A 24226-nucleotide genomic window follows, 5' to 3' on the forward strand; every position below is an offset into this window, starting at 1 on the left:
AATTTTGAAATTTAAATCAAATTTTAGGAGCGGGATGTTGAGTTTATAGGGGATATGGGTGGGTAGTGTTTTAAAATAGTTAATTTAAACTAATTGAAATAAAAATTAAAATATGAAATATATTTTTTAAATTTAGAAATTTTAATTACATTTTAGGAGTGGGATGTTGATTTTATAGTGGATAAGGGTGGGGATTGTTTTAAAATATTTATATTAAATTAATATAAAATTCAAATTAAAATATAAAATAATTTTTTACATTTCAAAATTTAAATTACATTTTAGGAGAAGGATGTTAAGTTTATAGGGGATAAGGGTGGGGAATGTTTTAAAATATTCATATCAAATTTATTTAAAAAATATAATTAAAATACAAAATTACTAATTTTATTTCGAAATGTAAATTAAAATTTAGGAGTGGCATGTTGAGTTTATAGGGGATAAGGGTGGGGAGTGTATTTAAAAATATGTAGAAAATGTATTTAATATACAAACATTTTTAACAATGGTATTCATTTTTAAAATGTGCATTTACTATATTTTGAAATCATTTAGGTTTACATTTCAGCTCATACTCAATTTATTTTGGTTTGGAGTGGGAATAGTAAATTATTTAGGTTCAGTGTACAGCACCTACCCCAATTTAATTTAGACTGGAGGGGGAATAGTAAATTAATTAGGCTCAGTGTCCAACACCTACACCAATTTAATTTAGACTGGAGTGAGAATAGTAAGTTAATTAGGCTCAGTGTCCAGCACCTACCCCAATTTAACATAGACTGGATTGGGAATAGTACATTAATTAGGCTCAGCGTCCAGCACCTACCCCAATTTAATTTAGACTGGAGTGGGAATAGTAAATTAATTTAAGTCAGTGTCCAGTGCCTACCCCAATTTAGGGGTCGATTAGTATGGCGGACGAAACGGGTACCGTCCGCCATGGTCGCGGCAAAATCACTCCCGCCCGCACCGTGGAGAATCCGCAGTTGCGATTAGGATAACCATGTCAAGAAGCCCCCGCGGCGGACGGATCACATCAAACACCATCCGCGGCAGACGGAACACATCAAACACCGTCCGCGGCGGACGGAACCAAGAGAACACCCACCGCCACGGACGAACTTGACCGCGGGAACAGGCCCAACCGCCGCTATACCTGCGGAGGGTCCGGCCGCGCGATTAGGATAATGCCACCATTCCAACGGAACTCACCGCCGTCCTCCACCGCCGCGGAAACAATACTTCGGAAAACGGACCATGACTGCGGAAGGACCACAAAACACCATCCCTGCCATCAAACCGATTGCAAAATGGCAGACAGAAGTAAATAGAAAACACACTAAACAGAACACCCAACCACCTGAAACACCTACCCCCAGCAACTACACGCCCCAATGACACCCCCCAGCACCGTAAAATGCACCTAAATCACCACACCCACAGAACACCTGATTTCCAAAAACCATTGGGACACCACCACCACCACACAGAGTATAAAATGAATCCCTCCCACTACCACAGTCCTTTGCATCACAGCATAGCTGCAAGCAAGAGCCACATTACCACAAACATCAGACACACACAAACACACATACAACCTGCACACAAACACACACACCACGCAAACCAACACAATCCCTACACACCACACACCTGCACATCCCACCCCACCACACCAACACCTTGCACATCACACACCATGGCACCAAAGAAAAATCCCAAATTCACAGACAGTGAGTTAAAGGTCATGGTGGATGAAATCATCCGTGTCAAACCACATCTCTTCAGCAACCTAGTCCAGCAGACCACCTTGGCAACCAAAAACCACATGTGGGACAGGATAGTGACCAGAGTGAATGCGTCAGGGACCGTGCCATGCACCAAACACGAGGTCCAGAAGCGGTGGCACGACCTCAAGGCAAGGGTGAAAGGCATCAGGGTGAAGAACCACCTGCGGGCACACCACACTGGCGGCGGGTCTCCCCCGGAGCCCATACCATTTGCTGAATGGGAGGAGAAGGTGCTGGGCATACTGCACCCTGAGAGCCTGGAAGGAATCGAGGAGGGACAAGAGGCTGGTAAGTACAAACCAATGACCACAAGCACACTGCCATGGTCTGCCATGCACAACTGCCAACACACATCTCCCCCAACCCATGCATGTGGACCACACAGTCACCCAAATGTGAAGTCCTGGCCTCAAATGCATACACCATGACCAAACACAAATGTTGCCTCCTACCTTCCCAGCCTTGCATGTTGTCAAAGCAGCCAGCACTACAACTCCCAATAGGCCCCCATGTCCACAGGGAGGGTGGCGGTGGGTGGGGGGTGTGATAGACAAGCAATACAACTGCCAACAGGCCCCCATGTCCACAGGGAGGGTGGTGGTGGGTGGGGGGTGTGAGAGACCAGCACTACAACTCCCAACAGGCCCTCATGTCCACAGGGAGGGTGGTGGTGGGTGGGAGACTAGCACTACAACTCCAAACATGCCCCCATGTCCACAGGGAGGGTGGCGGTGGGTGGGGTGTGTTTGCGAGAGGTGGGTAGGGGGGTGTGATAGACCAGCACTACAACTCCCAACAGGCCCCCATGTCCACAGGGAGGGTGGCGGTGAGTGGGGGGTGTGAGAGACCAGCATTACAACTCCCAACGGGCCCCCATGTCCACAGGGAGGGTGGTGGTGGGTGGGGTGTGTGGGAGACTAGCACTACAACTCCCAACAGGCCCCCATGTCCACAGTGAGGGTGGCGGTGGGTGGGGGGGGTGTTAGACCAGCACTACAACTCCCAACAGGCCCCCATGTCCACAGAGAGGGTGGCGGTGGGTGGGGGGTATGAGAGACCAGCACTACAACTCCCAACAGGCCCCCATGTCCACAGGGAGGGTGGTGGTGGGTGGGGTATGTAGGAGACTAGCACTACAACTCCCAACAGGCCCCCATGTCCACAGGGAGGGTGGCAGTGGGTGGGGGGTGTGAGAGACCAGCATCACAACTCCCAACAGGCCCCCATGTCCACAGGGAGGGTGGTGGTGGGTGGGGTGTGTGGGAGACTAGCACTACAACTCCCAACAGGCCCCCATGTCCACAGGGAGGGTGGCGGTGGGTGGGGGGTGTGATAGACCAGCACTACAACTCCTAACAGGCCCCCATGTCCACAGGGAGGGTGGCGGTGGGTGGGGGGTATGAGAGACCAGCACTACAACTCCCAACAGGCCCCCATGTCCACAGGGAGGGTGGTGGTGGGTGGGGTGTGTGGGAGACAAGCACCACAACTCCCAACAGGCCCCCATGTCCACAGGGAGGGTGGCGGTGGGTGGGGGGTGTGAGAGACCAGCACTACAACTCCCAACAGGCACCCATGTCCACAGGGAGGGTGGCGGTGGGTGGGGGGTATGTGCGAGAGGTGTGTGGGGGGTGTGATAGACCAGCACTACAACTCCCAACAGGCCCCCATGTCCACAGGGAGGGTGGCGGTGGGTGGGGGGTGTGAGAGACCAGCACTACAACTCCCAACAGGCCCCCATGTCCACAGGGAGGGTGGTGGTGGGTGGGGTGTGTGGGAGACCAGCACTACAACTCCCAACAGGCCCCCATGTCCACAGGGAGGGTGGCGGTAGGTGGGGGTGAGATAGACCAGCCTTACAACTCCCAACAGGCCCCCATGTCCACAGGCAGGGTGGCGGTGGGTGGGGGGGTGAGAGACCAGCACTACAACTCCCAACAGGCCCCCATGTCCACAGGGAGGGTGGCGGTGGGTGGGGGGTGTGTGCGAGAGGTGTGTGGGGTGTGTGAGAGAGGTAATTGATTTGTAATGTTGTTACCAAAACATGTAATGTCCACAGCATTGATCATGACAATCGTGTCCCTCAGGTGATCGCAATTTGACTGGCGAAACCAGCAACCGCCAGCACCAGTCGCTCCCTCACAGCACGGACTCTCTGGGGACGAGCCCATTGCCAGCTCAGGCGCAGAGGACGATGCAGGGCCAAGCAGACTTCCAGGGCCATCAGGCTCCCAGGACATCACTGCCTCCACCACCTCGGCCTGTGTCACCACACCAACACCTGCCATTGTGAGCTGTGCAGCCACCACCACCACCACCACCACTCCTGCCTGTGCCACCCTGCCTGACCCATCAGCCGATGATGGACCATCAATATCCCATGCAAGCAGGGAGATTGGACGTGAGAGGACACAGGTGAGGGCACAGCTCACAACCAGGAGTGCAGTTTTCCGGCGAGGTGGGGACGGACACCCACCCCATCCTGGCACCGAAACCCTGGAAGCCATCGCCAGAGTCAATGCCTCCTATGAGCGGTCGCAAGAGAGCAGTCATCTGTTGCGGTCAATTGATACCCGCATAGGCCAAATTGTGGACCTCATGGGCCAGCAAACTGCTCTGTGGAGGGACTGGCTATCCCGCGCCACACCACCACCCCCTCACCCTAGTGCCCAGCGGGACCGGTCACCAACACCACCACCACCCACACCTGAGCCCACGGACAGGGAGGTGGCCCCTGACCAACCTTCCCCAAGAGCTGCCTCCGCTCTGGCTCCAAAACCGAGGGGCCGTCCGAGGCTGGATCCCAGTGAGAGCAGTGGTGTTGCTCCATCTACCCGCTCTAAGAAGGGGCGCCAATGACTTCACCCTTGTCTGAGCCTGCCATTCACCCTGCAAACTATCCTGTCCCACAATGCCAACCATTGCCACACGTCTGTTGGACTAGCTGGACATCACACATTGTGGTGTCCCCACGGTGTTTTCATCTGCCATGACCTTCAACTCTCACTCCCCCACCAACACTTCTTTGTAAATATGCACCAAACTCAATCCTCAACCTGTAAATAAACATCACGTAAACACTAAATGATGTGTGGGCTCCATGTTTTAATCACATGATTGTCTTAGAATGTAACGTTACCAGGTGCAGGGATCAATGTTATTGAGAATCATGCCTCTGTGGAAGCGACCTAGGGATAATGAGAGAACAACAAACACAGGTCAGGAAAGTGATTCACACCCATCACAACACACTGTACTGCAACATCCCACAATCCACACTCATCACCAATTAAGTGGATCACAGGACACACATCAGGGAGCATTCAAGTTCAAGTTCGGGCATTTGTATAGCGCGCTACTCACCCAGAGGGTCTCAAGGCGCTTGGGGAAGGGGTTCATTATTTGTCGAATAGCCAGGTTTTCAGTTCTTTTCTGAAGGAGATGTGGTTTTGAGTAAGGCGGAGGTGTGTTGGGAGTGAGTTCCAGGTCTTGGCAGCCAGGAAGGAGAAGGACCTGCCACCCATGGTGGATTTCCGGATGCGTGGGACTGTGGCGAGGGCTTGATTGGACGATCTTAGTTGGCGGTTGGGTTTGTAGAAGGATAGTCGAGTGTTGAGGCATTCGGGTCCTATATTGTGGAGGGCTTTGTGTGCATGGGTGAGAAGGCGGAAAGTAATTCTTTTGTTGACGGGGAGCCAATGAAGGTCTTTTAGATGTCCGGAGATATGATCTTGGCGCGGGATGTCTAATATGAGTCTCGCTGACGCATTTTGAATACGCTGGAGTTTATTCTGTAATTTTGTTGTGATTCCGGCGTAAAGTGTGTTACCATAGTCCAGTCGGCTCATGACCAGAGCATGGGTGACAGTCTTTCTTGTCTCGACTGGGATCCAGCGGAAGATCTTTTTGAGAATGCGAAGGACGTTGAAGCAGGAGGACGAGACGGCTTTGACTTGTCTGGACATCGAGAGAGAGGAGTCCAAGATGAAGCCCAAGTTGCGTGCGTGGTCTGTGGGTGTGGGTGCTGTGCCCAGAGCGGAAGGCCACCAAGAGTCGTCCCAAGCTGAGGGGGAGGATCCTAGGATGAGCACCTCGGTTTTGTCTGAGTTGAGTTTTAGGCGGCTCTGTTTCATCCATTCGGCTACTTCTTTCATGCCTTCGTGAAGGTTGGATTTGGCTGTGTTTGGTGTACATTGCATGTACACCATCTAACACACACATTTCCATACATAACATACCAGAACAGGCATCATAGACACATCACATCTACACTCCACCACCAAACATACGTCACGCATTGTCTGGCTGCACAAGCGGTAGTTACTCACATTCAAGGGAAATAGCGTTCAATGAGATGACGCCTCTGGTCCACACCTTCTTCCTCACCACTATCCTCATCAGTCGACATGGGTGGGATGGGAGGCCGAGCAACCTGTTGGTCTTCAGGGCCCATGATCAGTTCAATGTTATTGCGCAAGGCCAGGTTGTGGAGCATGCAGCAGGCAATCACGATTTTGCATACTTTGCCTGGTGAGTATGGCAGGGCCCCTCCGGTTTTGTCAAGGCAGCGAAACCTAGACTTCAGCAGTCCAAAAGTACGTTCTATCACTCGACGTGTCCTCCCATGGGCATCATTATAAGGCAATTCACCTGGGGTAGTAGGATTCCTGATGGGGCTCAGCAGCCACGGCCTGTTTGGGTACGCAGAGTCGCCTAGGTCGGGTGATGACAGACACAAGTTTCATTACCAGGATTTGTGGGAACACCATGCCACACATACAACACAATTGTCCTCACAACACACTGACAACACAATTGTCCTTCCAGCACACTCACCTACAACCACGCACGTTCTGGACGCAGATTAGCCATCAGTTGGGGGACATTGCTGCTCCGCATGATGTGGGAGTCATAGGCGGAACCGGGAAATCTGGCACACACATGCGAGATGATGTTGTCAGCCAGGCACACCACTTGCACGTTGATCGAATGGTAGTGCTTCTGATTCCTATATACAGCTTCACGTGCCTGGGGTGGTATGAGACCAATATGTGTTCCATCAATGGAACCCACTACGTGTGGTAACTGGGCCAGGGCATAGAAGTCCCCTTTGACTGCTGCCAACTGTGCCGGACGTGGAAAATGGATGTAATCATCCTTGTAAAGCATCATGGCATTCAAAACATCCCGCAGTACCATGCTGAACATGGATTGTGACATCCCTCCGGCATGACCAACTGTGTACTGGAAAGTGCCAGTCGCAAAGAAATGAAGTGCCGCCATCACCTTTGCTGTGGGTGTGAAAGCTCCAGGATATGACCTGCGTGGCTGCAGATGAGGTGACAATTGTGTGACAAGCTCCTGAAATCTCAGTCAGTCAAGGCGGTATTAGCGGATCACCTCCTCATCAACCATGTCCTACAGCACAGTGTATGGTCGATGCACATTTGGAGCCCTCCTGTGTGGGAGTTGATGGCAGCAGATGTCAAATGACCAACAACGCATAGCTGTGCAACACTATCACATCTTGACCAACACAATGCTAAAAATACATGTTGCAGACAGTGATGATATGTGTGACCGGACCAATATATGAGGCAATAGAGCTGACTACACACACAATGTACAACCACAAAGAACATCCTGTGGGCTGACATGTACAATGTAACGTGCACACATGTTCAAACATCTTGCAACAACACATGACTGAGGGCCCATATGTGGACAGGCGTCCCCACAGACACACATGTACGTGCACAAGCAACATGAAATTAGAACACACCCTCCTTGTCTTCATGCACCCCTGAACACACCTACAATGCCCCCTCAGCTGACATGCACGGGCACACAACAACAGACACGCATACACAGAATGCATGTACACACACATCATTGTTACTTGCACACACAAACCTCACACTCACAACAGCTAATGAATGTGTGTACACACCCTTGCGGTACTGTGTAGATGTGTAGAAATGAAAACGTGTGTCCCCAAGACCAAGATGTCAACACGTCGCCATGCACATCTGACGCAACTTGGGCCCATATCACTAGCCTTTGTTAACCACTGGCAAGGTCAACAGTATGAGCACACATGCAACAAATGGACATGAATGTCACACGTGGACACGGTCCATAAACTTCACATCAATATTCTTCCAGCATTCCGGACATGTCCTGACACACACGTACAACTAAGAAGATTACATGTGTGCGGAGACATGCAGTGTGTGTACATACGCCATCTGGGGACGCCTTCCACCAACACAGAAGATGACCGATTACACAGCAATTAAGCATGACATATGCTGTATGGTCAATGACCATCATGGTTACACCCCGCAAAATGCATGTGCGCACTACCGCGACGGTGCATCATTTGAAATCAATCACTCACTGGCGCCGCTATGGCGGTGCACGCATTCCGCGGTGGCGGTGCAGGCCAACACATACATTTGATGATGCAATCTGAAATGGCAGTTGAGAAAACCCCTTACAGTGTCATTGCCTCACACACCGCCAGTCCATGTCGGTCACCCACCGCCATTCCAGGCCAGTCACCCACTGCCAGTCCCATCCGGTCACCCACCGCCAGTCCATGTCGGTCACCCACCGCCATTCCAGGCCGGTCACCCACCGCCAGTCCCGTCCGGTCACCCACCGCCAGTCCAGGCCGGTCACCCACCGCCATTCCAGTTCGGGCACCCACCGCCAGTCCCATCCGGGCACCCACCGCCAGTCCAGCCCAGTCACCCATGCCAGTCCAGGCCGGGCACCCACCGCCAGTCCCGTCCGGGCACCTACCGCCAGTTCAGGCCGGTCAGCCACCACCAGTCCAGGCCTGTCACCCACCGCCATTCCAGGCCGGGCACCCACCACCATTCCAGGCCGGGCACCCACCGCCTTTCCAGGCCGGGCACCCACCGCCATTCCAGGCCGGGCACCCACCGTCAGTCCAGGCCGGTCACCCACCGCCAGTCCCGTCCGGTCACCCACCGCCAGTCCTGTCTGGTCACCCACTGCCAGTCCTGTCCGGTCACCCACCGCCAGTCCTGTCTGGTCACCCACCACCAGTCCAGGCCGGCCACCCACCGCCAGTCCTGGCACCATCCAGTCCTGGTGGTGGGTGGCCGGCCTGGCGGTGGGTGCCCGGCCTGGAATGGCGATGGGTGCCCGGCCTGGAATGGCGGTGGGTGACCAGCCTGGACTGGCGGTGGGTGACGCAATAACACTGTAAGGGGTTTTCTCAACTGACATTCCAGATTGCATCATCAAATGTATGTGTTGGCCTGCACAGCCCCCGCGGAATGCATGCATTGCCATAGCGGCGCCAGTGAGTGATTATTTTCAAATGATGCACCGTCGCGGTAGCGTACACATGCACTTGCAGGTGTGTGTACGTGACGGTCCGTGCACATATAGCCAATGGGAACAGGTTGCGCGTAAGCGCATTCAAAAATTGCGGAAGACGTGCTCCGCCACACCAATGCGAGTCATTGGCTCTTTTTGAATGATGCTTCCAGGGAAAACCAATTGCTGCAGACGTGTGCCACTGATATGAGCTCAGGGCCCTATATATGTGTCAAGATTTTCAGAACACATTCACTGCTTCCAGCCACTGCTGCCTGCGACCGTCACCTGCACCTGCTGCTCCAGAGCTATCCAACAATTGCTGCCTGCGACCGTCACCTCCACCTGCTGCTCCAGAGCTATCCAACAACTGCTGCCTGTGACCGTTACCTCCACCTGCTGCTCCAGAGCTATTCAACAACTGCTGCCTGCGACCGTCACCTCCACCTGCTGCTCCAGAGCCATCCAACAACTGCTGCTGTAGTGCCAAAGTCCTGGACCTTGCCATGTCGAGAGTGTGAGAGATCCGGTCTCGTCCCTTCACCGCAGCGGAGCTGGATGTCCTTGTGGACGGTGTGCTCAGCCACTATGAACGGCTCTACGGTGCCCCCGGACAGGTGGTAAGTGAAGTGGGTAACATGTTGGTGGGCATGAGGTGGTAACTGACTCCTTGCCTCTGCAAGCTTGGCGGTGTGCTGTGGGACCTTCACATGTGTTGTACTGCGCATGGCTGCATGTAGATACATGTTTCTGCAATGTTTATGAATGTCAAACAGTCCACTGACGTTCCCCTCTTGTCTCCCATCCTGGTAGGTGAAGCTGCACCTTCGCAAGGCCGTGTGGAGGACCATAGCACGTGATGTACGGGCAGTGGGGGTGTGCAATAGACAACACACACACTGCCACAAGCGCTGGGACGACATATCCAGGCTCAGCAAGAATGTTGCAGAGATGACACTGGGGATCATTCCAAGAACAGTCCGCCTTGCCAGACGCACCATGACACCTCTAATGCACCTCATAATTGCTGTGACGCATCCTGACCTGTCCGACCGGCTGAGAGGGGATCAACTGCAAACTAGCGGTAAGCAGACTGTATGTGTCTGTAACTTGTGAGTGCATGCATGTATTCGTGCTCAGACACAGTAGTGACATCCGTGGTGCGTATCTTTTGCATATATTGCATGTTGGTGTCATTCGCCGAGTGAGCGGTAGCACCCATGTCCGCCAGGTGGACATACCACTTGCTACGTATTTGAGGGTTCCAGGACATGCCGTTGAGGTGTGGTGTCCCATGGCATGACATGTGTGGTGGTCTGCATGCACTTGCCCTGTTTGTATCATGTACATGTTTCACAGACACCCACGGATCTATGATGTGAGGATGTGTGGTAGGGGTGGTTCGTGTACAGGATGGGTGCTACATGTCAATCGACTGTAAGGAACGGTGTGACTTTGTAACCTTCAGAACGTGAGTGTGGCACTTAGGTTAACATCTCTTCCCTCTCTCTTCCAGCTTTGGCCGAGGGCACTGACACACAGACGACGGAGAATAGTGGTGGCAATGCATCCGGATCCGAGATGACACACACGCAGACTGACACTGAAGAGGGCAGCCACGGAGAGGGGGAAAGAACCGTCCCTGAGGACTCACATGTGGAGACACCATTGTCCTCATCCTCAGAAAGTGTTGGTGAGTCAGCACTGTTGTCACAGACAGGGATTGGGCAATTGACACCTTCAGTCGGGACACAGCCCACAGGGCCCACACTGCCACCCACTGCAACATGTACTGTATTTGCTCGCCAGAGGAGGGGGAGCAGAGTTGCCTTCGGTGCAGGCACCGCGGAGTCTGCCCCTGTGACACAAAGTGCACTTTGTGCAGAGGCAGTAGATCTGCTGCGACAGCTGTGTGTAGGGCAGACCAACATGATCAATGCATTCCAAGACCACGATAGGAAGTTGGGGCAGGTGGTGGCATTCATGGAGGGGATGCATGGCGATGTTGCTGGTCTCCACAGAACAGTTCAGTCATTGGAAAACACTGTGTCTACAGCCATTGTACAGTCGCATAGATAGGGTGCTACTTCAGTACCACCATCCACACCAAAAGTAACTCCCAAGGCAAGGCCACAACCCAAGTCCAGGGACACTCCTAAGGACAAGGACACTACCAAGGAAAGGCACCTCCCAAGAGCAGGGACACTCCCAAGGACAAGGACACTACCAAGGAAAGGGCACCTCCCAAGAGCAGGGACACTCCCAAGGACAAGGACACTACCAAGGAAAGGGCACCTCCCAAGAGCAGGGACACTCCCAAGGACAAGGACACTTCCAAGGAAAGGGCACCTCCCAAGAGCAGGGACACTCCCAAGGACAAGGACACTACCAAGAAAAGGGCACCTCCCAAGAGCAGGGACACTCCCAAGGGCAAGGTAGCTTCAAAGGAGAGGGACACTACAATGGACAGGTCTGCAGCCAGGGACAGGGCACCGCCCAGGGATCAGGGACAATCCAGAGACAGGACACCTCCTACGTCCAAGGCACATCCCATGGCCAAGGGTTCTCCCTTGGACACGAGCACCATCAAGGACAGACATATATCACCCCTGGCTGCACTGAGGCTGATGTTTAAGGAACGTACAACACATGTGTCAGCGGTGGAGTCCCCCCATACCTCTACTCCCATCCAGGCCCCGCAGAAGCAGAGGAAGGAGTACACTGTTGTTGCATCCCCCATTACACATGATGCAGAGGGCAGAAGGCAGGCCCACAGCAAACGGCAGGCAGGGTCCAGCACGTCCCCAGAGAGCAGACCACCACAAGCACATTATCCACCTTTGATGTCTGATGATGCCACTACACTTACCAGTCCAGTCATGTCCGGGGTGGCAATACATTTCACAAAGAAACAGAGACACACAACAGTGAGACCTGACCACCCCAATGTCGCTCCAGTACATCTGTCCCCAGCTCCCAGAGCCACCCTGCCTCCTGGCCCATACAGCCCTGTGGCTCATCATTTCAGTGGTCTTAGTGGGTCAGCTGCAGTACACTCTCATGTGTCAGATAGTGGCACTGTGTTTATTGTACGCTGTCATGCATCATGTAGTAGCACTGTGTCAGTTGTGCCCTCTCCTATTGCAGGTACTGGCACTGTGTGTGTCCGCCACTCTCATGTGTCAGATGCAGGCATGGTATTTGTCGGTCAGTGTACAGGGACATGTCCTGGCAGTGTGTCTGGGTCTATGGCTCATGTGTCAGTCAGTAGATCTGTGGCTGTGTCTCACACTCCCGTTTCTGGTGCTGGCGGTGTGTCTGGGTCTAGGGCTCATGTGTCAGTCACAACAGCTGTGGCTCTGTCTCACACTCCTGTTGCTGGTGCTGGCGGTGTGTCTGGGTCTATGGCTCATGTGTCAGCCAGTAGATCGGTGGCTGTGTCTCACACTCCTGTTTCTGGTGCTGGTGGTGTGTCTCGGTCTATGCCTCTGATGTACCTGTTCAGTGCAATTGACTGTTGATGCACTTAGCCCCTCTCATTTACTGCCTCTGATGTACCTGCTCTGTTGGCCACAATGCCCTGTTGCTGTTCTGATACTGCATTGTGCCCTCTCATGTGCTGCCTCTGATGTACCTGTTCAGTGCAATGGACTGTTGATGCACTAACCCCCTCTCATGTGCTGCCTCTGGTGTACCTGTTCAGTGCAATGGACTGTTGATGCACTTAGCCCCTCTCATTTACTGCCTCTGATGTACCTGCTCTGTTGGCCACAATGCCCTGTTGCTGTTCTGATACTGCATTCTGCCCTCCCATGTGCTGCCTCTGATGTACCTGTTCAGTGCAATGGACTGTTGATGCACTTAGCCCCTCTCATGTGCTGCCTCTGATGTACCTGTTCAGTGCAATGGACTGTTGATGCACTTAGCCGCTCTCAGTCAGTCAGTCAGTCAGTCAAATATCTTTATTCGATTATTAAAAATCATAAAAGAGCGAGCAATACATGAGAACATTTCATCAAGACACATAATGTATAGATCATAATTTTGTTTAAAAAACCCTAAAAACACGTTATACAAAATAAGATATACATTGATATTTAAAAAGAATAAAATCAATAAAATATAGAAGGTACACATTAATCAGGGACAAGGTGCCTAATTTTAAAACGATGCTTGTTTATACGTGCACCAGCAACCAAGAAACTAGCAACATGAAATGTCACTTTTAGGTTCGGTAGAAGTTGCAAGAACAACATAGCTGGTTTTACCTGTGTAAAACCCATATTGCACAGTATAGGCAGCAAGTATTTTTTCCTACTCTCTTTGTAATGACCGCAGAACAGGATAAAATGAGTCGTGTCTTGGATAGACAAATAATCGCAGTCACATGGTTCAGCATTTTCAGGTCTAGTCCACTGTTTAAAATTACCCAGAATGAATGGAATCAGATCAAGACGAAATCTTGTTAGAAGGAAACGATGGTATGCTTTATTTACCAAAAAAAGATACAGTTCCATACCTGAAACAGATGTTAGCATACAGTGTTTCCTAACCGTAGATTTGTTTAACTCTGCGGCTTCCCTCTCCAAGACATAGCGGTCAGTCAATAAATTTTTGACTATCTTTATGTCTTCCTGATTTATCGTGTGTGGGGAAGAAAAAAGTTCAGGTCGGCCAACTAGAGTTAACTGCATCTGAACATATTTTAACCATGGAATACTGTGTGCTCTATCCAGGGCTAAACAATCTTTGAGGATGCTATGATTTAGAGTGAGCTCCTGGTTGAGCCACACTTTCAACCATCCAATAACTGGGGCTAACTTTAAAATGTCGGTAATATAGCCCAGTCCGAGCTCCGTGTGTATTATATATGTCGAAGTCGATTGGGGGACGGAAAGCAGAGTTCGCAAAAACTTATTTTCTACTTTCTGAATCTTGTCATATTCATGATTAGTGTACCCCCAAATGACAGAGCCGTATTGAGCAACCGACAAACATTTGGCTTTATAGACCTTTATAATGCTTTCCATGGGACGGGCTCCAAGGTTTTTGGCGAAACCAAGCAACCCAGCAGCCAAAAGCTGGGGGCCCCACTTACCCTTTTCGTCAAAGGTCACGCCTAGATAAGGGAAGGATGGAACTCTCCTAACCTCTTTCCCAGCGCAGAAGAATGTTTTAATCTTTCTTTTCCTGCCTGCGGCTCCTGCTATCATTACGTGGGATTTTTCTACGTTTGTTTTCATGTCCAGCGAGGCCATGAAATCCCCAAAAGATAGAAGCAGTTTATTCAATGCCACTCCAGAACGTGCTAAGAGGACAGCGTCATCCGCGTACAGGAGGACAGGTATCTTTGTCTCTCCTGCACGTGGGATATCAATATGGGACTCTGTCAGAGCTGCCTCAAGGCCATTTATATAAAGAGTAAAGAGGAGGGGGGCAAGGATACATCCTTGCCTAACCCCCCTCTCTGAGTCAAAGTGACACGTGCATCTTCCTTCCCTTGTCACTTTGACCGAGGTCTTGAGGTCTCTATGTAGCACGGCCAGATATCCTACCAGGGGAGCATGAATGCCCATGGACAGAAGGACTCCCCACAGCTTAGCCCTGTTAACCAGGTCAAAAGCTGAGGAGAGGTCCATAAAGGCCATGTACAGAGAGCCCCCCTTGGCAATTACGTATTTACTTATGATCAGTTCTAAATTTAAACACTGATCTAAAGTTCCTCTTTTGGCTCTAAAGCCATATTGTGCATTTGATAAAATGCCCTTCCCTTCTAGAAACTGAGTCAGTCTTCCTAAAAGGACTCTTCCCAAGATCTTAACACTAGATCAATAAGGGAAATTGGCCTATAACAGGCCGGATCTGTTCTTTGTCCCTTTTTAAAAATCGGTATTATGGTAGACTTTGACCAGCTAGTAGGAAAAACAAAATCTCTTGTGGCATTAAAGATGTTGGTAAGGATTTTGGCACTTAGTTCAGGGGCACTCTTAAAAAAGTCAGCAGGAACCCCATCGGGGCCCGGTGCCTTTTTAGAGTGTGTGTCGCTGATCGCTTTTTTTACCTCCTCTATACTAAAAGGGGAAATAAGAGCTGGTACTTGTATAGATTCTATTCCACGGCCTGGGATATTATCAGGGCAACTGTAAATATTACTGAAATGTGTAACCCACTGTTCATCGGGAATGGTGCAATCTGCTCTCTGCTTGTCTAATCCCTCAAAAAAAGGATGGTTTATTATCGGCCAAAATCTTGAGCTATCTCTCTGTATGTCGGGCGACAACAAATCGTTCCAGGCCTCCTTTTCAATCTCTAATTTCCTCTTACTGATAGCATGATTATATTTTTTTCTTAGTAATGCTATCTGTACTTTATCTCTTGGTATATTTTTTAAAGCCTTCAAGAGAGTTGAGTGAGCCTTGGAGCAATTTGAGTTAAACCATTTTGGGCCCCTACATATATGGGGCTTTTTCCTTGTAGTCAGGTCTAAATTGACCTGGCGGCAAATAGCGTTAAACGCTTCTAACAGAGTATTAACGGAGTTATTATTATCCAGGCAGATTGCAACCTCTCCTTCAACTTTAGACAGGATATCCTGTATAAAGGTTATTGGGGTGATTTGGTCCCATTTCAGCCTGCGATTTTGATCTGTCAGGACTAAATTGGTCACACATAATACTTCAGTTTCTCTCTTTCCCAGGACTCCCTGAGATACAATCTCTAAAATTACTGGGTTATGGTCACTGAAGACTGAAGTTTCTACCTTATAGTTTGAAACTTCAGACAAAATACTGGTCGATAAAAAAATATAATCTACTATTGTGCCGGTGTTGTTACCCACGTATGTTGGTAATCTCACGCGTATGTCACTACTAAAAGATTCATGAAGATTAAAAGTTGCTAAGAGTGATTCCAGAGCCTCTCCTCGTGATGAGTGTTCAAAGTGCGGAGTGGAGAGGTGGGGGGGAAAATCCTCATATTCCAAACGGCAATCCATGTTACATGGGTGAATATTATAATCTCCCATGAGAATCACATCATAACCGTGAACACTATTCTCACTGTGGGAGGACAGGAAATCATCTAGAGTTACCAAATGCTCGTTCAAAATTTGACTGACAGGAGAATTATAAAAATTAACTAATAAAATAGGCTGTGAGTTTTGTATAGTTAATTCAACCGCTAAAATGTTTGTTGAATTAGTTTTGATCTGTCTTGGCTTTCCTAGAACATCTAGGGAAATATATATAGCCAGACCTCCCTTTGCCCTTCCGGAATTACTAAGTACTGCAGGTACAGAAAAATGAGAAAAGCCGTCTAGGACAAGTCTGTCTGACGTTTCCCATGTTTCTTGGCAGACAAGAATGTCGTTGGATCTGACCATCTCCAACCAGTTCTTATTGTTGAATTTGGATCTGATGCCAGCAACATTCCAGCTCATAATTCTGCAGACCCTATAGCCTATGGGTTTTGGATCTAAAGGTCCCAAAGCAGGCAAAAAACCCTCATTGCTAATGTCTTTTGTAAGAGGGAGTCAATCATTCTGATCCATGAAGGACAATGGGGCGTAGCGATTAAATAACTGAAGAGGTTCTACAAAGGAATTTTGCTGTGGTAAAAGGGGATAGTGGGCCACTGCATTATGCCTTGTGTCTTGCCCCCGTATAGTGCTAGAGTCCCAAAATCTGTCCCACCCTGGCGCGGGAGTCCTTGGATAAGTAACATTCTGTTGCTCCCCATAAAAAAACTTCAGGGTTAAAGGGACAACAGTACCCTGTCTGCGTTGAGGAGGAAATAAGTTGGCCAATATGTTAGGGAGGACATCATGATTCGAGAGGCTCACTGTCACACAGTCCCCTTTAAACTTTTTCGGCCGGTTTCCCAGCCAGGGGACCCTGGTTGTGGACTTGATAACATTTGCCAAGTGGTGTTTTCCCCCTGGGGCTAACCGCATGTTACTGGTTAGCCAGTGCAGAGCCTTACTTGTAAGGGAGGTAGTGCTTTCCACTGTTCCCCCTTCTAAGGGGGGTACATTTGCTAACACAAGAACCACTGGTGTGGCCTTGACTAAAAATTGTAGGGGGTCTGTAGTATGAGTAGTTACTGGGGGTAGGCTGACAGAGGGGATATCATCTGTTGGGATGTTAACTAAAAGAGAGCCCTCAATAGTGGTGGCCAATGATGTTAATGGTTGGGGCAATACATTTTCAACAGGCAACTGAATCCCTTCATTATCATAGACAGCTTCACTAACCACATTTCCCCCTATATTATTGGTCAGGTTTGTAACTATTGTGGTAATGTTTTCTACGCCACCTGCAACCGTAGTATGGAGACCACCCAACCTCTTAATCTCTGCTTGCAACTTGTCAAGTTTAGATATTAAAGGTTTTACAATAGCATTAATTTTTAGATCGAGAAAGTCAGCAATCCTTTCGAAAAAAGCATCCTCAAAAGCATGGTTTTGATTATCCTCCGATACATTTACTTGCTTTGTCTTTGGGGTAGTAACCCTTTTCCTTCTTGTCCCCGTGCGTGGGCCACCCAACTTAGGAGGATTCTTAGTACATAAACGTCTCGGCCTTGTGACACTTTAGGTGTCATCTCATCAGGTGAAGCTCGTGCATGTCTCTCCTGCTCAGAGTCAATGTCAGTTGCACTTTCGGCCTGAATATTGGAAGTCTCAATGGCCGGGACTACATTATCAGGAACGCTACTTGATCCTACAAAAATAGGGCTACTAATTATATTCTCCTGATTAGCTTCCTGCAGGATGGTATCGTCAATCAGGATAGATGCAGTCGGGGACAAACAACGAAGGTCTGGGGATTGGCTTAACCCAAGAGAGCTTCTCCTGTGCGTATTTATTTTCCTCATGGTCTGAACAAGGTAATTATCAAGGGTATTCTGTGAGGGTTCCTTTGATTTTGTAGACATGATGACGTTAAACTCACAGCCTTACTTTCCTGATTTAAAATAATAAATGATAATAAGTATTTTGACTATGTGTCTTACTTGCATATGAGTCCAGCAGCGTATCTGGCCCCGCCCCGGCCTCATCGTGCCGATGAGGGCCGTAGAGGGCCCGCACTTTGCCCGGGCTTAGCCCCGGGCGTCCCGCGACGCGTGGCTTCTCACTCCTTTATTGGCCCCGTTGGCGCTCTCTGGCGCGTCTACGTCACCCTGCACGCGCCGCCGCGAGGCCTGCCGGGTGCTGTAGTCCCCCGGAGCGGCGGCGCGGAGTCAAATGCCCTCGTGACTCTTGGCGGTGGCGGCTGAAGCAACGGGAGCCTTCTCTGCAGGTAAGTGACTCTCGGCGGTGGCGGCGTTATTTTGCTGTCTCCCCCGCTCTGCCGGGCTTCTCACTCCTTTATTGGCCCCGTTGGTGCTCTCTGGCGTGTCTACGTCACCCTGCACGTGCCGCCGCGAGGGCTGCCGGGTGCTGTAGTCCCCCGGAGCGGCGGCGCGGAGTCAAATGCCCTCGTGACTCTTGGCGGTGGCGGCTGGAGCAACGGGAGCCTTCTCTGCAGGTAAGTGACTCTCGGCGGTGGCGGCGTTATTTTGCTGTCTCCCCCGCTCTGCCGGGCTTCTCACTCCTTTATTGGCCCCGTTGGCGCTCTCTGGCGCGTCTACGTCACCCTGCACGCGCCGCCGCGAGGCCTGCCGGGTGCTGTAGTCCCCCGGAGCGGCGGCGCGGAGTCAAATGCCCTCGTGACTCTTGGCGGTGGCGGCTGAAGCAACGGGAGCCTTCTCTGCAGGTAAGTGACTCTCGGCGGTGGCGGCGTTATTTTGCTCTCATTTACTGCCTCTGATGTACCTGCTCTGTTGGCCACAATGCCCTGTTGCTGTTCTGATACTGCATTGTGCCCGCTCATGTGCTGCCTCTGATGTACCTGTTCAGTGCAATGGACTGTTGATGCAAATAGCCCCTCTCATGTGCTGCCTCTGATGTACCTGTTCAGTGCAATGGACTGTTGATGCACTTAGCCCCTCTCATTTACTGCCTCTGAAGTACCTGCTCTGTTGGCCACAATGTCCTGTTGCTGTTCTGATACTGCATTGTGCCCTCTCATGTGCTGCCTCTGATGTACCTGTTCAGTGCAATGGACTGTTGATGCACTTAGCCCCTCTCATGTGCTGCCTCTGATGTACCTGTTCAGTGCAATGGACTGTTGATGCACTTAGCCGCTCTCATTTACTGCCTCTGATGTACCTGCTCTGTTGGCCACAATGCCCTGTTGCTGTTCTGATACTGCATTGTGCCCTCTCAGGTGCTGCCTCTGATGTACCTGTTCAGTGCAATGGACTGTTGATGCACTTAGCCCCTCTCATGTGCTGCCTCTGATGTACCTGTTCAGTGCAATGGACTGTTGATGCACTTAGCCCCTCTCATTTACTGCCTCTGATGTACCTGCTCTGTTGGCCACAATGTCCTGTTGCTGTTCAGATACTGCATTCTGCCCTCTCATGTGCTGCCTCTGATGTACCTGTTCAGTGCAATGGACTGTTGATGCAAATAGCCCCTCTCATGTGCTGCCTCTGATGTACCTGTTCAGTGCAATGGACTGTTGATGCACTTAGCCCCTCTCATTTACTGCCTCTGAAGTACCTGCTCTGTTGGCCACAATGTCCTGTTGCTGTTCTGATACTGCATTGTGCCCTCTCATGTGCTGCCTCTGATGTACCTGTTCAGTGCAATGGACTGTTGATGCACTTAGCCCCTCTCATGTGCTGCCTCTGATGTACCTGTTCAGTGCAATGGACTGTTGATGCACTTAGCCGCTCTCATTTACTGCCTCTGATGTACCTGCTCTGTTGGCCACAATGTCCTGTTGCTGTTCAGATACTGCATTCTGCCCTCTCATGTGCTGCCTCTGATGTACCTGTTCAGTGCAATGGACTGTTGATGCAAATAGCCCCTCTCATGTGCTGCCTCTGATGTACCTGTTCAGTGCAATGGACTGTTGATGCACTTAGCCCCTCTCATTTACTGCCTCTGAAGTACCTGCTCTGTTGGCCACAATGTCCTGTTGCTGTTCTGATACTGCATTGTGCCCTCTCATGTGCTGCCTCTGATGTACCTGTTCAGTGCAATGGACTGTTGATGCACTTAGCCCCTCTCATGTGCTGCCTCTGATGTACCTGTTCAGTGCAATGGACTGTTGATGCACTTAGCCGCTCTCATTTACTGCCTCTGATGTACCTGCTCTGTTGGCCACAATGCCCTGTTGCTGTTCTGATACTGCATTGTGCCCTCTCAGGTGCTGCCTCTGATGTACCTGTTCAGTGCAATGGACTGTTGATGCACTTAGCCCCTCTCATGTGCTGCCTCTGATGTACCTGTTCAGTGCAATGGACTGTTGATGCACTTAGCCCCTCTCATTTACTGCCTCTGATGTACCTGCTCTGTTGGCCACAATGTCCTGTTGCTGTTCAGATACTGCATTCTGCCCTCTCATGTGCTGCCTCTGATGTACCTGTTCAGTGCAATGGACTGTTGATGCACTTATCCCCTCTCACGTGCTGCCTCTGATGTACCTGCTCTGTTGGCCACAATGCCCTGTTGCTGTTCTGATACTGCATTCTGCCCTCTCATGTGATGCCTCTGATGTACCTGTTCAGTGCAATGGACTGTTGATGCACTTAGCCCCTCTCTTGTGCTGCCAGTGATGTACCTGCTCTATTGTACCCAGTGCCCATGCTCTTGAATACTCTGAGATTATGCACCTATTATATTAAATAAAGCTAGTAAATCATAATTTCTGATTTGTCGTTGTCATTCCTGGTTGTGTACTTGAATTGTGGATATATTTGTGTGATCGTTAATGTAGTTTCTCACACATGACACTCCCCCTTCCAACGTCACAGCCATGGCAGTTACTCCCCTTCCGACTGCAATTGGTGGGTTGGCGTACCTGCGTCGTCGGCGATGATGGTCCATGACTTGCTGGTGGTGGAGCACGAAGAGTACCGGAAATGCGTGAAGTGCTGGGTCCATGACGGTGATCTGCTTGTGGTGTGTATCTCCGCTGTGGTGATTCCGCCGTGTTCAGGCAGGTTGTTTTTCCGCAGCGATTTTATGTGTGTTTACCACCATCGTGATTTTGAGGACGGTCAGAGACGTCATTCCGTACGGCGGTGTGTCTGGATTGGATGCGTCCGCCGCTGGGTCGGGTGTACGCGGCGGAGCGTGCTCTTCCGCCGCGTACGGAAATTTGACTTGTTTTCCCATTCTAATATGGCGGACGGAGTGTTCGCTGCATGCGGACAGAAAAAAGGCTTTTTCCGCCTACTCCAGGAAGGCGGTCGTCCTTCCGTCCGCCATCCTAATGAGCCCCTTAATTTGGACTGGAGTGAGAATAGTACATTAATTAGGTTAAGTGTCCAGCACCTACGCCAATTTCATTTAGACTGGAGTGGGAATAGTAAAAATAATATAGTAAATTAATTAGGCTCAGTGTCCAGCACCTAAACCAATTTAATTTAGACTGGAGTGGGAATTGTAAATTAATTAGGCTCAGTGTTCGGCACCTACCTCAATTTAATTTAGACTGGAGTGGGAATAGTACATTAATTAGGTTCAGTGTCCAGCACCTACCCCAATTTAAGTTAGACTTGAGTGGGAATAGTAAATTCATTTAAGTCAGTGTCCAGCACCTTACCCAATTTAATTTAGAGTGGAGTGGGAATAGTAAATTAATTAGGTTAAGTGTCCAGTACCTACCCCAATTTAATTTAGACTGAAGTGGGAATAGTAAATTATTTAGGTAAAGTGTCCAGCTCCTACCCCAATTTAATTTAGACTGCATTGGGAATAGTACATCAATTAGGTTAAGTGTCCAGCACCTACCCCAATTTAATTTAGACTGGAGTGGGAATAGTAAATTATTTTAAGTGAGTGTCCAGCACCTACCCCAATTTATTTTAGACTGGAGTGGGAATAGTAAATTAATTAGGTTAAGTGTCCAGCACCTACACCAATTTAATTTAGACTGGAGTGGCAATAGTAAAATAATTAGGCTCAGTGTCCAGCACCTACCCCAATTTAATTTAGACGGGAGTAGGAATAGTAAATTAATTAGGCTCAGTGTCCAGCACCTATCTCAATTTAATTTATACTAGAGTGGGGATATTGAATTAAGTAGGTGCAGTGTCCAGCACCTACCCCAATTTAATTTAGTATGGAGTGGGAATAGTAAATTAATTAGGTTAAGTGTGCAGCAACTATCCCAATTTAATTTAGACTGGAGTGGGAATAGTAATTTAATTTAAGTCAGTGTGCAGCACCTACCCAAATTTAATTTAGACTGAGTGGGAGTAGTAAATTAATTACGCTCAGTGTCCAGCACCTACCGCAATTTAATTTAGACTGGAGTGTGAATAGTAAATTAATTAGGTTCAGTGTCCAGCACCTACCGCAATTAATTTAGACTGGAGTGGGAATAGTACATTTATGAGGGTCAGTGTTCAGCATCTATTATCTTTAAATATACAATTGAAAAATATATAAAGTATTTTATGTTTAAGTTGAATTAAGTTATAAGTAAAATGTATGTGATTACTTTTTAAATATAATGTAATAATACTTTTTATGATAATTATTATTGAAAAATATTTTAATTTGTGCTCAATAAATATATTTATTATATATTCTATTACATTTAGATTATATATATTACTAGCTTACTCATCGCGCGTTGCTGCGATCTCCCAAGAAAGGAAATTCAAGGAAACTCCATATGATACCATTCAATTTACAATGTGTCATTTTTATTGAAACCTATTCATTTTAATATGGAAAGCATTTCAAAGTGCCGTTTTAATCCTATTTATTTATTCGAGTGCTTGTGGATACGCGATTTTGTGTTTTTTCCGTCTGGTGCGTACATCAGTATTTGAAAGATTATGAGGGCCCTGGGGGGGCCGATATTTAAAAATATTTTATGCCAGAAACCTTCGCGGGAGTGCATTCAACAACTTCCCAAAGTTTCCTGGTGATCGGATGAATACTGTTTTAATTCTATTTATTTATTCGAGTGCTTGTGGATACACAATTTGTTGTTTTTCCGTCTGGTGCGTACATCAGTATTCCAAAGATTATGAGGGCCCATGGGGGCCGAAATTTTAAAAAAAATTATGACAGAAACCTTTCCTGGAGTGTACTCAACAACTTCCCAAAGTTTCATGGTGATCGGATGAATGGTGTAGTAATGCATAAAGGACAAACAGACAGACAGACAGACATACATTCGTTTTTATATATATAGATATATATTAATTATAAGTACTGCAATTTTTAAGTATATTTAAAGTCATAGCAATGTAAAGGTAGTAAAAAAAATGGAGACATTTTATTTTCAAATATTTTATTGTATATAATATAGAGGTCATATGTAAATTAAAAAAGTATTTTTTATTAAACAGTAGAAATATAAACACAAAATATGGAAAGCATTTCAAAGTGCCGTTTTAATCCTATTTATTTATTTGAGTGCTTGTGGATACACGATTTTGTGTTTTTCCGTCTGGTGCGTACATCAGTATTCGAAAGATTATGAGGGCCCTGGGGGGGCCGATATTTAAAACATTTTTATGCCAGAAACCTTCTCGGGAGTGTACTCAACAACTTCCCAAAGTTTCTTGGCGATCGGATGAATACTGTTTTAATTCTATTTATTTATCCGAGTGCTTGTGGATACACAATTGTTTGTTTTTCCGTCTTGTGCGTACATCAGTATTCGAAAGAATATGAGGGCCCTGGGGGGCCGATATTTAAAAAAATGTTATGCCATGAACCTTTGCGGGAGTGTATTCAACAACTTCCCAAAGTTTCATGGCGATCGGATGAATGGTGTTTAAATTCTATTTATTTATTCGACTGCTTGTGGATACACGATTTGTTGTTTTTCCGTCTGGTGCGTACATCAATATTCCAAAGATTATGAGGGCCCATGGGGGCCGATATTTAAATAAAAATTATGCCAGAAACCTTTCCTGGAGTGTACTCAACAACTTCTCAAAGTTTCATGGCGATCGGATGAATGGTGTAGTAATGCATAAAGGACAAACAGACATATATTCGTTTT

Source organism: Lissotriton helveticus, chromosome 9, assembly GCF_964261635.1.
Source record: "Lissotriton helveticus chromosome 9, aLisHel1.1, whole genome shotgun sequence".
In the NCBI taxonomy this organism is placed as follows: domain Eukaryota; kingdom Metazoa; phylum Chordata; class Amphibia; order Caudata; family Salamandridae; genus Lissotriton; species Lissotriton helveticus.